Source organism: Canis lupus, chromosome 2, assembly GCF_003254725.2.
Source record: "Canis lupus dingo isolate Sandy chromosome 2, ASM325472v2, whole genome shotgun sequence".
Taxonomy (NCBI): Eukaryota; Metazoa; Chordata; class Mammalia; order Carnivora; family Canidae; genus Canis; species Canis lupus.
Genome location: NC_064244.1, coordinates 56,552,400 through 56,565,026, shown reverse-complemented (window position 1 = coordinate 56,565,026; position 12,627 = coordinate 56,552,400). Strand labels below are relative to the sequence as shown.

The window sequence follows — 12,627 nt, the reverse complement described above, 5'->3', positions numbered from 1 at the left end:
CCTGATCTAAGTAACTCCAACCTTACATAAAGTATAAAGAGTAAGAGTTTTAGAATTCTAAAGCCCCAATTCTGCAATGAATACTCAAGAGTCATCTTTAATTCATTTCCTTTTCATCCAGGAAATGAACTCTTTAAAAACATATCATGTGAAAATGGCCTACATATCCATCAAAAGGGCACTGGTTAAGTAAACCATAAAAAGGAATATTATGTAATAACAAAAAAAAAAAGTTATAAAGATTGGAAATTATCTATTGGAAGGAAAACAAGTTACAGAATATATATATATATATATATATATATATATATATCCTTATATGCAGATATCTAGAATGATACAAAAATAACTATCTAAAAAGATAGGTGAAAGGAGCTAAGGGGAGGCACCTTGGTGGCTGAGTTAGTTGAGTCTGCCTTCAGCTCAGGTCATGATCCCAGGGTCCTGGGACAGAGCCTATCACACTACAGGAGCAGGCTCCCTGCTCAGCGAGGACTCTGCTTCTGTTTCCCTCTGTTCTTCCACCCACTTGTGTATGGGGGCATGTTTGCTCTCTCTCTCTCTCAAATAAAAGAAAAAAGAAAAGAAACTAGGAACTTTCTTTCCTACTGAAACAGAAAAAAAATTTTTTTTTCAAATTTTTATTTATTTATGATAGTCACACAGAGAGAGAGAGGCAGAGACACAGGCAGAGGGAGAAGCAGGCTCCATGCACCGGAAGCCCGACGTGGGATTCGATCCCAGGTCTCCAGGATCACGCCCTGGGCCAAAGGCAGGCGCCAAACCGCTGCGCCACCCAGGGATCCCTGAAACAGAAAATTTTTAAGACAAAATACCAAGTCAACTAAGTTTTGCATATTCCTAGATTCTCTCTACAACATCCTTTTCAATGAAGATCATTCACCTTACTCACTGAGCAGCAAAGAGTTTAACACAGAAGGTCTGAGATTGCTATCCTTAGAAAGACATGCCAGGTTGGCCTTTGGCTGTTAGAACTTCTTTTGTGGAAAACTAATACACACTCCCAGAACCAAGTGAGAGTGGTTCCCTGTGCCTAAGCTGCACACACACACACACAAAATATATGGTTTATGTTGAACACCTGTCTTCCCTCCAGGAATCTGGAATTTTAGTGTGTAGTAGGTAGATGATGCCCACATGACAAGTTCCCAGGAACAATCCTAGGCACTGAGTCTCTAACGAGCTTCCCTGTTAACATTTCACACACGTGTTGTCACAATTCCTTGCCGAAGGAATTAACTATGTCCAGTATGACTCCACTGGGAAAGGCACTAGGAGAGGTTCAGCTTGAGAGCATGAGTGCAGTTTCCTTAGACTTCCCCTTGGTTTCCTCAAAAGAAAGAGCTCACTATTTCCAAGGGGGCTTTATAGCCAATAACTAAATACCAACTCAAAACAAACAAATAAAAAAATAATATAAATGTCTACTCTGTTAAGCCACTGGTATCTTGGGGTTGTTTGTTACAACACTAACCTCATATGCCTTTTCCCTTTGCTGATTCTGCTCTGTATTCTTTTGCTGTAATAAATCACAGCCCTAAGTACAACCCACAAACTAACCTTGCCAAGGGCCAAAAATGAAATGTCTGCTGGAGGTAATTGAGACCCAATTTGTGCCTTTTTTCTCTCATGTAGATAATCCATTTCAGACTTCTGGATTTTATCATAAAGACGATCCTGGAAGCTATGTGGATTGGTCTGAGTATATTTTAGGGAATAAGTGAGTAAGAGAGACATGATCACCAAATCTGTTCCCTCTTCTTGGCGAAACAGCTAAACTACATTTCTCAGCCTCTTTTGCATAGGTGTGGCCAAGAAACTAAGTTCTAGCCAATGAAATGTAGACCATAAGTGATGCCAGCCACTTCCAGACCCGGTCCAGAAAACCTCTTACTCATGACCCTTTGGTTTTTATCACAATCTGCCAGCTAAATGAAGAGGACTCCCTCTAGAGAAAACCAGAGCTATAAGCTGCAAAGACTCTGGTTTCCTGAATTACCCCACAGAAGGCAACCTAATGAACACCCAACGAAAGTTATCTGAGGAAAGTTATCTGAATATAAATGTCTAGGGACACCCAGGTAGCTCAGCGGTTAAGCATCTGCCTTCAGCTCAGGGCATGATCCCAGAGTCCCGGGGTCTGGTCCCACATTGAGCTCCTTGCAGGCAGCCTGCTTCTCCCTCTGCCTGTGTCTCTGCCTCTCATGAAAAAATAAATAATTAAAAAAAAAAAAAAAAAAAAAAGCACTGGGTGTTATACTATATGTTGGCAAATCAAACGCCAATAAAAAAATATACAAAAAAATAAAAAATAAAAACCTTGCTGTTCTGAGCAGGTGAAGAAAAAAAATTAAAAGAAAAAGAAAGCTAAACTAACATAAAACTATTTTTTAGAACAGAGCTGAAGCTGACAAGGGTTATGGAAATATTCAAAAGCATAGTGGTCACCAAGTAGTAAATAGATTTGAAATAACAAAAGAAAAGAAAAAGAAAAAGAAAAAGAAAAAGAAAAAGAAATGAGATAACAAATGGAGAAAGAGCTGCAACTGCTTCCTAACCATGACACTTTTTTTTTTTAAGATCTCATTTTCTTATTCATGAGAAACGGAGAAAGAGGCAGAGACACAGAGGGAGAAGCAGGTTCCTCGAAGGAGGCCAGATGCAGGAATCGATTCCCAGACCCCAGAATCAAGACCTGAGCCAAAGGCAGATGCTCAACTGCTGACCCACCCACGCATCCTCTAACCATGCCACTTTAAATAAGCTATTTTACTGGAATCAATAGAATCTTAATACTGTTAAAAAGAACCTTTCATAGCCTTTTGTAGATACTTTCAGAATTTTACAAGACTTAATCGAATCCATACATTAGCACAGCATGACATATTGTTAGTGTTAGCAAATAAACCATTTTACTTCTATATTTATTTATTCAGGTAAGCTCTACACCCAACGTGGGGCTTGAATTCATGACCAAGACCAAGAGACCCATGCTCTATGGACTGAGCCAACCAAGAACCCCAATAAATCCCTATTTCTTAAAAACAGAAAGTGAACCAGGAAAAGTACTCCAAAACCAAAAAAGAATCAAGTTCTTTTTTTAATATTTTTTTTTAATTTTTTATTTATTTATGATAGCCACAGAGAGAGAGAGAGGCGCAGAGACACAGGCAGAGGGAGAAGCAGGCTCCATGCACCGGGAGCCCGACGTGGGATTCGATCCCGGGTCTCCAGGATCGCGCCCTGGGCCAAAGGCAGGCGCCAAACCGCTGCGCCACCCAGGGATCCCAAGAATCAAGTTCTTGATCCGAAATCAACCGAATATTAAGAAGCACCAACCCAGTAGTAATTACAAAATTATAAAGCTACATAGTATATAATATACTTGACTACTAAAAGATAACGGAGTATCCTTCTTGGAGCTACTTAAAACTACACCAGGGATTCCTGGGGGGCTAAATCAGTTGGGCATCTGACTCTTGGTTTTGGTCCAGGTCCTGGTCTCATTGGAGGTAGGACTGGACTAGAGCCTGGCTTCCTGCTCAGCGGGGAGTCTGCTTGGGACTCTCTCTCTCCCTCTGTTCCCCCTACACACTTTCTCTAATAAATAAGTCATACACACACACACACACATATATAACTACACCAAGAGAAAACTTACTTGTATCTGTCAGAATTCAATTTATAGTGCTCAAGAACATTTTAAAACCTAAGTCCTTTCCTATCCTTTGGTGGTCTTAACAGAAGTGCGAGTTAATTTACACTAAGGTTAACTAATGACCACTCACAATAACTGTAACTGAAAAGGTCGACTTTTTGTCAGTTTAGAGTTTTATATTTTCACAGTGAAGAGAAGAAACACTCAAATCTCATGTCTTATCCTACAAAAAATTTCCGGGGGGGGTGGGGGGGTGGATTTTGTTTCCTTTAGTCACAACTAAGAAAATCTTCTCCAAATGAACATTGGAGGTATCTCACAATAAAGGTAGGTCAAGTCATTACTCTATACATATGAAACATATACAGTCCTGCGTGTCAATTATGTCAATAAAACAGGAAGAAACACTCATTAAAAGTAAAGAAAAGGGATCCCTGGGTGGCACAGCGGTTTGCGCCTGCCTTTGGCCCAGGGCGCGATCCTGGAGACCCAGGATCGAATCCCACATCAGGCTCCCGGTGCATGGAGCCTGCTTCTCCCTCTGCCTATGTCTTTGCCTCTCTCTCTCTCTGTGACTATCATAAATAAATAAATAAAAAATAAAATAAAATAAAATAAAAATAAAATAAAATAAAATAAAATAAAAGTAAAGTAAAGAAAAAAATCTCCCTAGGTAATTAATTACCCAAGAAACAATTTAATTCTGTAGAAAACTATTTTTATTTTTTTTTTTATTTTTTTATTTTTTTTTATTTTTTATTTATTTACGATAGTCACACAGAGAGAGAGAGAGAGAGGCAGAGAGACATAGGCAGAGGGAGAAGCAGGCTCCATGCACCGGGAGCCCGATGTGGGATTCGATCCCGGGTCTCCAGGATCGCGCCCTGGGCCAAAGGCAGGCGCTAAACCGCTGCGCCACCCAGGGATCCCGAAAACTATTTTTAATAGATATTCATGATGTGCTAAAATCCAATCCACTAAATGAAAGTGAAATCCTGAACTACCAAACCAACCTCCAGAGATTTTAATTATACAATGACAAACTCCTTCAAAAAAACAAATGGTTGGGGAATCCCTGGGTGGCTCAGTGGTTTAGCACCTGCCTTCAGACCAGAGCGTGATTCTGGAGTCCCGGGATTGAGTCCCATGTCGGGCTCCCTGTGTGGAGCCTGCTTCTCCCTCTGCCTGTGTCTCTGCCTCTCTCTCTCTCTCTCTGTGTCTCTCATGAATAAATAAATAAAAATCTTTAAAAAAAAAAAAACAAAAAACAAATGGTTAACCACAAAGATTATGGGTTTTTTGTTTTTTAAGTAGGCTCCACACCCAGCATGGAGCCCAACGGGGAGACTGAATTCACACCCCTGAGATCAAGACCTAAGCTGAGATCAAGAGCCAGATACTTGGGGCACTTGGGTGGCTCAATCAGTTGAACATACCCTTGATTTTGGCTCAAATCATGATCTCAGGATCATGAAATCAAGCCTCTCATCAAGCTCTGCACTCAAGCCAGGAGTCTGCTTCCCCTCCCCCGCTCATACATGCACACTCTCTCTCTAAAATCAATAAATCTTAAGGGGAAAAAAAAGTCTGAAACTTAACTGACTGAGCCACCCAGGTGCCCCTATGCTCTTCTTTGATTAGTAAATTCATACATCTTTCTTTTCCTTGTACTGAACTCAAGCAGAATATGGAAAGACAGAATGAACATCAGGATACAGTAGGAGGGACACCTGGGTGGCTCAGCTGTTGAGCATCTGCCTTTGGCCCAGGGCGTGATCCTGGAGTCCTGGGATTGAGTCCCACGTCTTCCTGCAGGGAGCCTGCTTCTCCCTCTGCCTTTGTCTCTCCCTCTCTCTCTGTGTCACTCATGAATAAATAAATAAAAACTTAAAAAAAAGAATACAGTGGAAAACCTGGTCTGTCTGACCTTAAACTAAGAAAGTCACCTTACTTTCCTCAGCTTCTATTTCCTAAAGAATGATACCATAATTCTGTATGACTAGCTCTCAAAGTGTAACCATCTAAAAGATGTCAACAGAATTATAAGTTTATAGTTCCAAGAAAAAGGCTCTATACATCTACCCTAGTGGAACAAATGAAGCATTATCCAATTACAATTCAGGGCAATGAGGCAGAAAAAATTTACAAGGCAAAACAGTATATGCTATATGTAACAAAACTGACCAAGAGGTATTTAAGAAACCAATCTTGTTAGGAATATCAGTGCAAAGACTTCTATAGACAGTATATTTGAGTTTGAATGATAGATGTTTTGGTAGACACAATGACTTTCCAGATAAAAGAGATAAAGGATAAAGATATATTTAGGAACCACTATGTAACAGTCTTTTGACTACTACAAGATAGTAATATGATGCCACAGGTAGGAAAAGGATCAACACACAGCTCCAGGCCAAGGGATTTGAAGGACTTTTGAGCAGAGAATGCCTATTTTTCAAACCAGTGACTTAGGAGGCAATCTGGCAGTAAAGAATTAATTATATTCCTGGAATTATTTACACTTGGAATGTATTTACATATTACTTATGTAATTAAAAAACACAATCAATAAATCATGGGGAAGATACGGGAGATTAGTTAGAAAGCTACTGCAAAGGGGTACCTGGGTTGCTCAGTCAGTTGAGTGCCAACTTTTTTTTTTTAAGATTTTTTTTTTTTTTTTTTATCCTTGAGACACAGAGAGAGAGAGAGAGACAGAGACACAGGCAGAGGAAGAAGCAGGCTCCTCACAGGGAACTCGATCCCAGGACCCTGGGATCACACCCTGAGCCAAAGGCAGACACTCAACCAGAGCCACCCAGGCAGCAACTTCTGATTTTAGTTCAGGTCATGACTTCTGGGTCTGGGGCCCGGGGTGGGCTCCATGCTCAGTAAGTCAACTTGAGGAAAAAAGAAAGCAAGCTACTGCAAAAAGGCAAGGGTGGGCTTCAGGGGGCGCCCGGCTGGCTCAGTAAGTAGAGCATGGGACTCCATCGTGGAGTCATGAGTTCAAGCCCCACACTGGGAGTAGAGAAGAGAAAAAGAAAGAAAAAGTCTGAAACAAAGGGTTAACTATTCTTAGGATTAATCTAATAAAAATTTAAAAGTAACACTGCATTTCAATTATCTGAAAGGGAAAATGCTGAGCTCTTAATGAGGATTAAGAACAGAAGATAAAAAAAAAAAAAGAACAGAAGATGATGTCTTTTGAAATATGCTTTCATTCCCTTCTATATTTTACATAATTAGTACAACATACACACACACAAACACTTCTCCGGCAGACAATTTAACATCTCATTCAATTTTAGGAATTTCCTAACAACTGTTAACAAAATTAACCGAAACATTTTATCCTGGAGGTTTATGCTGAGCTTTCCAACATTAAAGACAGAAGTCCATTTCTTAAATCAACAGTCTACACTTCCAAAAGCTGTACTTTCTTCAAATCTCAACACAAGGTTTCAGATTAAGTCTACGCCTCTAATTACTGACTTCTTAAAGGTGCTTTTCAATTAATGTTTTATTTGCTTTGCTACAGTCTTACAAACATAAGAGTAAAAAGAACAACGCTAAACTATTGTGTATATATAGGGTGCTAAGGGTTTTGAGCCCCTTTTAGCTTTGAAACATGCTTCTTAAAAATTGTGAGCAAACAGAAAAGGAAATGTAGGACTTTGCTATATATAAGGTCTTAAAATAAGACTCGGTGGGATGCCAGTTTGAAATGTCCCAGCAGGAAGTTCAGTTTGGTCAGAGGGCCATTTAAAAATGCTTCAGCTAATATTTTTAAATGACCTGAAAGTTAGTTTTGTACTAATAAAGTATACCAAAGTTCATAAAATACAGCATTTCAAAATGGCAGGCTATTATTTTTGGTCATTCCAGAAGCATAAACATCTTAACAAAAATTAGTGCCTTAAAGAATGTGTGAGGGGATCCCTGGGTGGCTCAGCGGTTGGACTCCAGCCTTTGGCTCAGGGCGTGCGTGATCCTGGAATCCTGGGATGGAGTCCCACATCGGGCTCCCTGCATGAAGCCTGCTCTCCCTCTGCCTGTGTCTCTGCCTCTCTCTCTGTGTCTCTCGTGAATAAATAAATAAAATCTAAGAAGAAGAAAGAAGAAAAAAGAAGAATGTGTGAGCATTTAATTAGAATTATGGACAAATTCCCTTCCACGCACTGAATGCCCAAAATTTTGTTACCTCATGGAATGAAAAAAAAAATTCAAGTTCATCAACTCAGGCTGCTCAAAAAGTTTTTCATAACTACGTATCAGAATCTAACAAAAAACATGCTTAGAGAAAGCAACATGCAATGATGAGATCAGTCTTTAAGCAGGGTCTTGAACAGACAGCATTTCCTCTTGTGTTCATACAGTTATACAGTTTGTTTCTAAACGACATAACCCAAAGTTAAAACGTCACAGTACTTAGCCTGACAAGATTCCATTTTGAAGAGAGTGGGATTTAAACAAGCCTAGTAGAAATTTAGAGATTAGAGGAAAAAAACTAAGCCAGAAACTAATATATTTGACTTAGGAACCAAAAGCATTTCAGTCCCACCAAGATGCCACAAAACCCTGCTTTAAAACCTCTAAGGTTATATCTTAAGCAAGAAAGGGAAACGCTGTCAGTTATTAATGGTCCAGTCTTTGTTCCTTGATTCTAGAGTTAAGTTTCCAATAAAGGTCTTGGGACCAACACTTGTTGAAAAGGGACCAACCCTCTCAACAGGTTTTATCAACATACTACCATTTTAAAGTAAAACTGGATGCCTAAAACTTTATGTATCATCGGCTCATTTTCTGCTAAGACAAGGTAACAATTTGCAGTGTCCCAAAACAAGACTACTTAAACTGTTACCATATATATTAATAGCAAAAATACCACGCTGCCCAGCTTTAGAAGGATAAAGTCAACCTGAGCCACACATTACTAACATATTAAACCCAAATACCCCAACAAAAACAGGCTTGCTCTAAATGTTTGACCTTTCTAATTTTTTCCTTGTCCTCCCCTTTTTTCATATATGTATCCTTATTCCTATCAAACGGATTGTCACGAGGGCCATGATCAGAATTTTTTACCCCCCAAATACTCAATTATAGTTTATTCAAATTACTGGCTGTTAAATCTTCCAAGGCAACAGAATTACAGAGAAAAGGGGAAAGAAGCATCGTTACTCTGCTTACAGGAAGAAAACACTTTTTTTATTAGAGTCCTAAGCAATGGGACATTTGATTGGGTGGCTTCGGGGGGGGGGAAAGCCTACTTCTCAAAGTTTACTTTAAACACAGCATTTCCAAACCCACAGGTATCAGACATTTTCTTTCTTTTTTTTAAGCTACAAACCTCACTCCTAGCGGGGATAATGATCTGTGTGAGGCTAGCTGGGCAAGTTTTGCAGAGGAACTGGTACCGAATGAGTTATTTTGTGTTTGGCCTCAAGCAACCTCTCTGCTAGAGGTGCAGGAAGGAAGTCTCTCCCCAGCGCCCAGGCCTACAAGCGCTCCGCTCACTGGGGGGACACTTGGGGGGGGGGGGGCCCGCCGAGCCGCCTCTACAGCTCAGACTCACCGGCCCGAGTGGGCGACGGCCGACTTCGGAGAGAAGTCGGAGCGCCCCGGCGCGCGACTGGAACAAAACCTGTGGCCAGAAGTAATGAGGAAGTGCTGGCTCCCGCCCGCCCCTCGCACCGGCGGGCACCGAAACACCCGGGGGGTGACAACGTGCTGGGGGCGCAGGGAGCGGGCGGCCGGCTCCGCATCCCCCAGAAAGACCCAGGCGCCTGCAGCCACTCCAGCCACGGACCCTCGCCTCGGGAACTAGGCCTCGGGGGCCGGAGCCCGCTGCACCCCTCCGGAAGCCCGCAGAGAAAGGGGCAGTTGAGGAGCTCGTGGGGTCCGACGAGGGTGCAGCGGGCGCCCAGCGCGGCCCAGCCGCCCCCCCGGCCGCCCCCGCGGCCCCCAGGCCCTGCCGCCTGCCGCCGACCGCCGCGGGGCTCACCCCGCGCTCTGCGCTCCGCTCGCTGAAGCCTCCGCCCCAGCCTCCTCTCTTCAGAGCCCGAAGGCTCCGCCAGCCGTGGAAAGAGCCCGCCGTCTCCCGCCTCCCCACTTCCCGGTCCCGACTGCCCCTCAGCCCGCGGAGCTCCGGGAAACGCTCCCAATGGCCCTGGACCGCCCCCGTCCCTTCGCCCAGGGGCGCTCGCGCCCCGACGCTGACACCGCCAGCCGGCTGCAGCCGCCGACCCCGGCCCGCCTCACCTCAGGCGGCTCCGGCAGCGCTGGACACAGGAAACTCCTGAGTCCCCGTCTCCGGCTCTCGTCGACCCCCTCTTCGGTTAACTCCGCTTGTTTCTCTACAAAATGGCGCCGGAGGTCGCGCGCTCACGTCGCGGCCTTTCCCCTCCCCGTTCCCATTTCATCATTCGCTGCCCGCCCGAGGAGGGACGGCCCCGGCACCAGCCAATGATGGGCCCCAGCCCGGGGCTCCCGCCCAATCACCGTCAGGTGCCCGCGGATTTAAACCAATCATACACTATCACTTGCAGAAGTCAAGGAAGAAACCAGGCTCCTGCTAGCAACTACCAATCCGGACTCCTACTTCGCGGGCTCGGGCCAATTGCCGCTTCCCCGTCCCTGGGGACGGGAGTCGGGGCCCTCGCGCCTGCGCTCGAGAGGAAGACCAATGGGGAGACGCAGACAACTTCGATTTGGGGCTTCACGGACTTCCCACCTGCCCTCGAGGTCTTCGACCAATCGGAGCCTGGCAGTGCCTCTGAGAAACAATAAATATGGGAGGGGCCCCATAAACCCTCGCCACCCCGCGCGGGAAGTACTTTGAATGAGCGTTAGACACTTTTCCCGACTCTCCTAACCCCTTTCGAAGTGCCGGGTCCGGTGTACAGCGGGGCTGCACCCCCCTCCCCTGGCGTCCCTTTGGTAAGAACGCCAGTTACCGGAAAACAAGCCAGGAGCCAGGCTATAACTACGGGCGGGGGGTGGGGCGGGGGGGGCTCTGCGTTCTGGGACGTGTAGTCGTCCCTCTGCCCCGCGCACCATCCTTGACGCTGAAGTATCGCGTCTTCTTCCGCCACGGACTGCGTCCTAAGGGTGCATTGCATGCTGGGGAATGTAGTCTCCTACCTGGTCCTAGTTTGCCACACGTTTATCAGAACTTTCTCCTTATCTAGTCCTGCCTATTGAAGAAGGGACCCCTTACAGAAAGATGGGAAGCTAAGATTCTCTTTTTGACTTAGCCCTATTAGCAGTATCAGGATACCTATCAGAGAGGTATCAGAAAGGCTCTCATTAGAAAAAGCATAGAAACATACCTTTGCTGCGATTTACCTATATCGGATTGTAAGATTTTATGGTCACCTGTTCCCACACAAAGGTGGGAGGACGGGGAAGGAAGTGATGACTGCTTGGTTTTTCTACCTTTTGGGGGAAAAAAAAAAAAAAAGACCCTCCTCATCACTCCATCCTGCATCCTGGGCTAGACTCAGTGGCTTGTCTCCCAACCATCTGTCTCATGCTACCTTTTGTGTCTAAAAATACTTTATTTTAAGATATTTATTTATCTGAGAGAGAGCATCACAGTGAGCGACCACAGACGGGATGAGGAGCAGAGGGAGAAACAGAAGGAGAAGCTGATCCAGGACCCCGGGATCACGCCCTGAGCCAAAGGCGGATGCTCAAACACTGAGCCACCCAGGCGTCTCTTTTTAAATTTTTAAAAGAGACAAAGTGAGACCCATAAAGGTCAACTATCTGAAGTCAACTCTGAAATTCTACAACTAGTTCAGGCCTCAAACATAGATCTCCTAAAATAAGTTGAAATAAAACTGAGTTGCCTTTCCCCACTTCAGTCTGTCTTTGCCAGAAAATGGTTTGCTACTTTATATTGAGGCTGTTCCAGGACATTCTTAACCCACCGACAGTCCCTCCCCTAAAACGACATCAATGCCACTCCTAGAATTTGACTTGCCTTGGGGACTTAGCCAAGTAGCTGTAGGATTCACACAGTAGCCTGGAGATCAAAGTTCTTCAACTGTATGTTGTCAAGAATTCTGGGTGGCTTCTGTCCCTACTCGAAAGCAAAGAGACTTATAGAATGTTCACAAACTAAGAAGTAATGGAGATCATGTGATGTACCTTTTTCATTTTACTGAAAGACATAGTAGGAAATCATGCCCAAACTATTTTACTAGAGACCTTCACAAAGGATTCACTGAATCACCTTAAATAACTCAGCAATTATGTGTCCTGGGGTTCAAAGGTATTTGGAAACAGGATATTTCAGCCAGCTGTTAATTACTCACCTGGCCTCTCCTCAGCCTTCATCTTCCAGTCCTTCACCCTCCAGTTAATTGTGCATCCCAGGCTCTGGAAACACTTTACAAACTCTTGTTTCCCAAAACAGCATGGAGGAGAAAACCTACCAGTTAGGAAACAAAAACCTTATGGAAAACAAAAAAAAAAAAAAAAACCTTATGGAATTGGGTTGCAGTCAGTGGATGCAAATTTACTCAGAAGAGGAAGGACTTTGAGACTTTAAGACCCGTGTGAACTGTATTACTTTTGAAATGCTTGAAGGGTAAGCAGAGTACAAACCTTATTATTTCATGCTCCTATTTTTCAGTCCCATTTATCAAGTGATTCAGTAAATTCAATTTATAGTAGTTTTGACTACTTTACAACTCTCTGTCCAAACAACTTCCTGACAGCCTAACCCTTCCAGCCCATCACTACTGCCTAGTAACAAAGTTCCTGACTCCCCAGGCACACATGCTTTGGTATTACTCTGGTGGCTCTACCCCAAAGGGAGGATGTCTGGGGAGGCATATTGCAAACTCACAGAAAAATATTCTGAAACCCAAGTCCCAAACCGGGCTGTACCCCCAACTTTCTGTGTAACCTTGGGAGGGTCATGTACCCTCCCTGGG

At 43.8% G+C, this 12,627-nt stretch overlaps 1 protein-coding gene and 1 long non-coding RNA gene across 8 annotated transcripts in view; one reads left to right on the top strand and one right to left on the bottom strand.

Moving 5' to 3' along the window:
- The window catches only part of CNOT1 (CCR4-NOT transcription complex subunit 1), a 99,652-nt gene extending 89,552 nt beyond the window's left edge, over nt 1–10,100 (bottom strand). For all 7 annotated transcript variants that reach the window (XM_025447839.3, XM_025447843.3, XM_025447841.3 and 4 more), the window contains exon 1: nt 9,944–10,100. The gene's annotated coding sequence lies outside the window, so the exon portion shown is untranslated. The remainder of the gene's footprint in view (nt 1–9,943) is intronic.
- A 43-nt stretch (nt 10,101–10,143) lies between these two features.
- On the top strand, nt 10,144–11,544 carry LOC112660300 (uncharacterized). The gene is made up of 2 exons (XR_003136830.3): nt 10,144–10,621; nt 11,251–11,544. It is a non-coding gene; the product is annotated as an uncharacterized LOC112660300 (long non-coding RNA).
- Nucleotides 11,545–12,627: the final 1,083 nt, after the last annotated feature.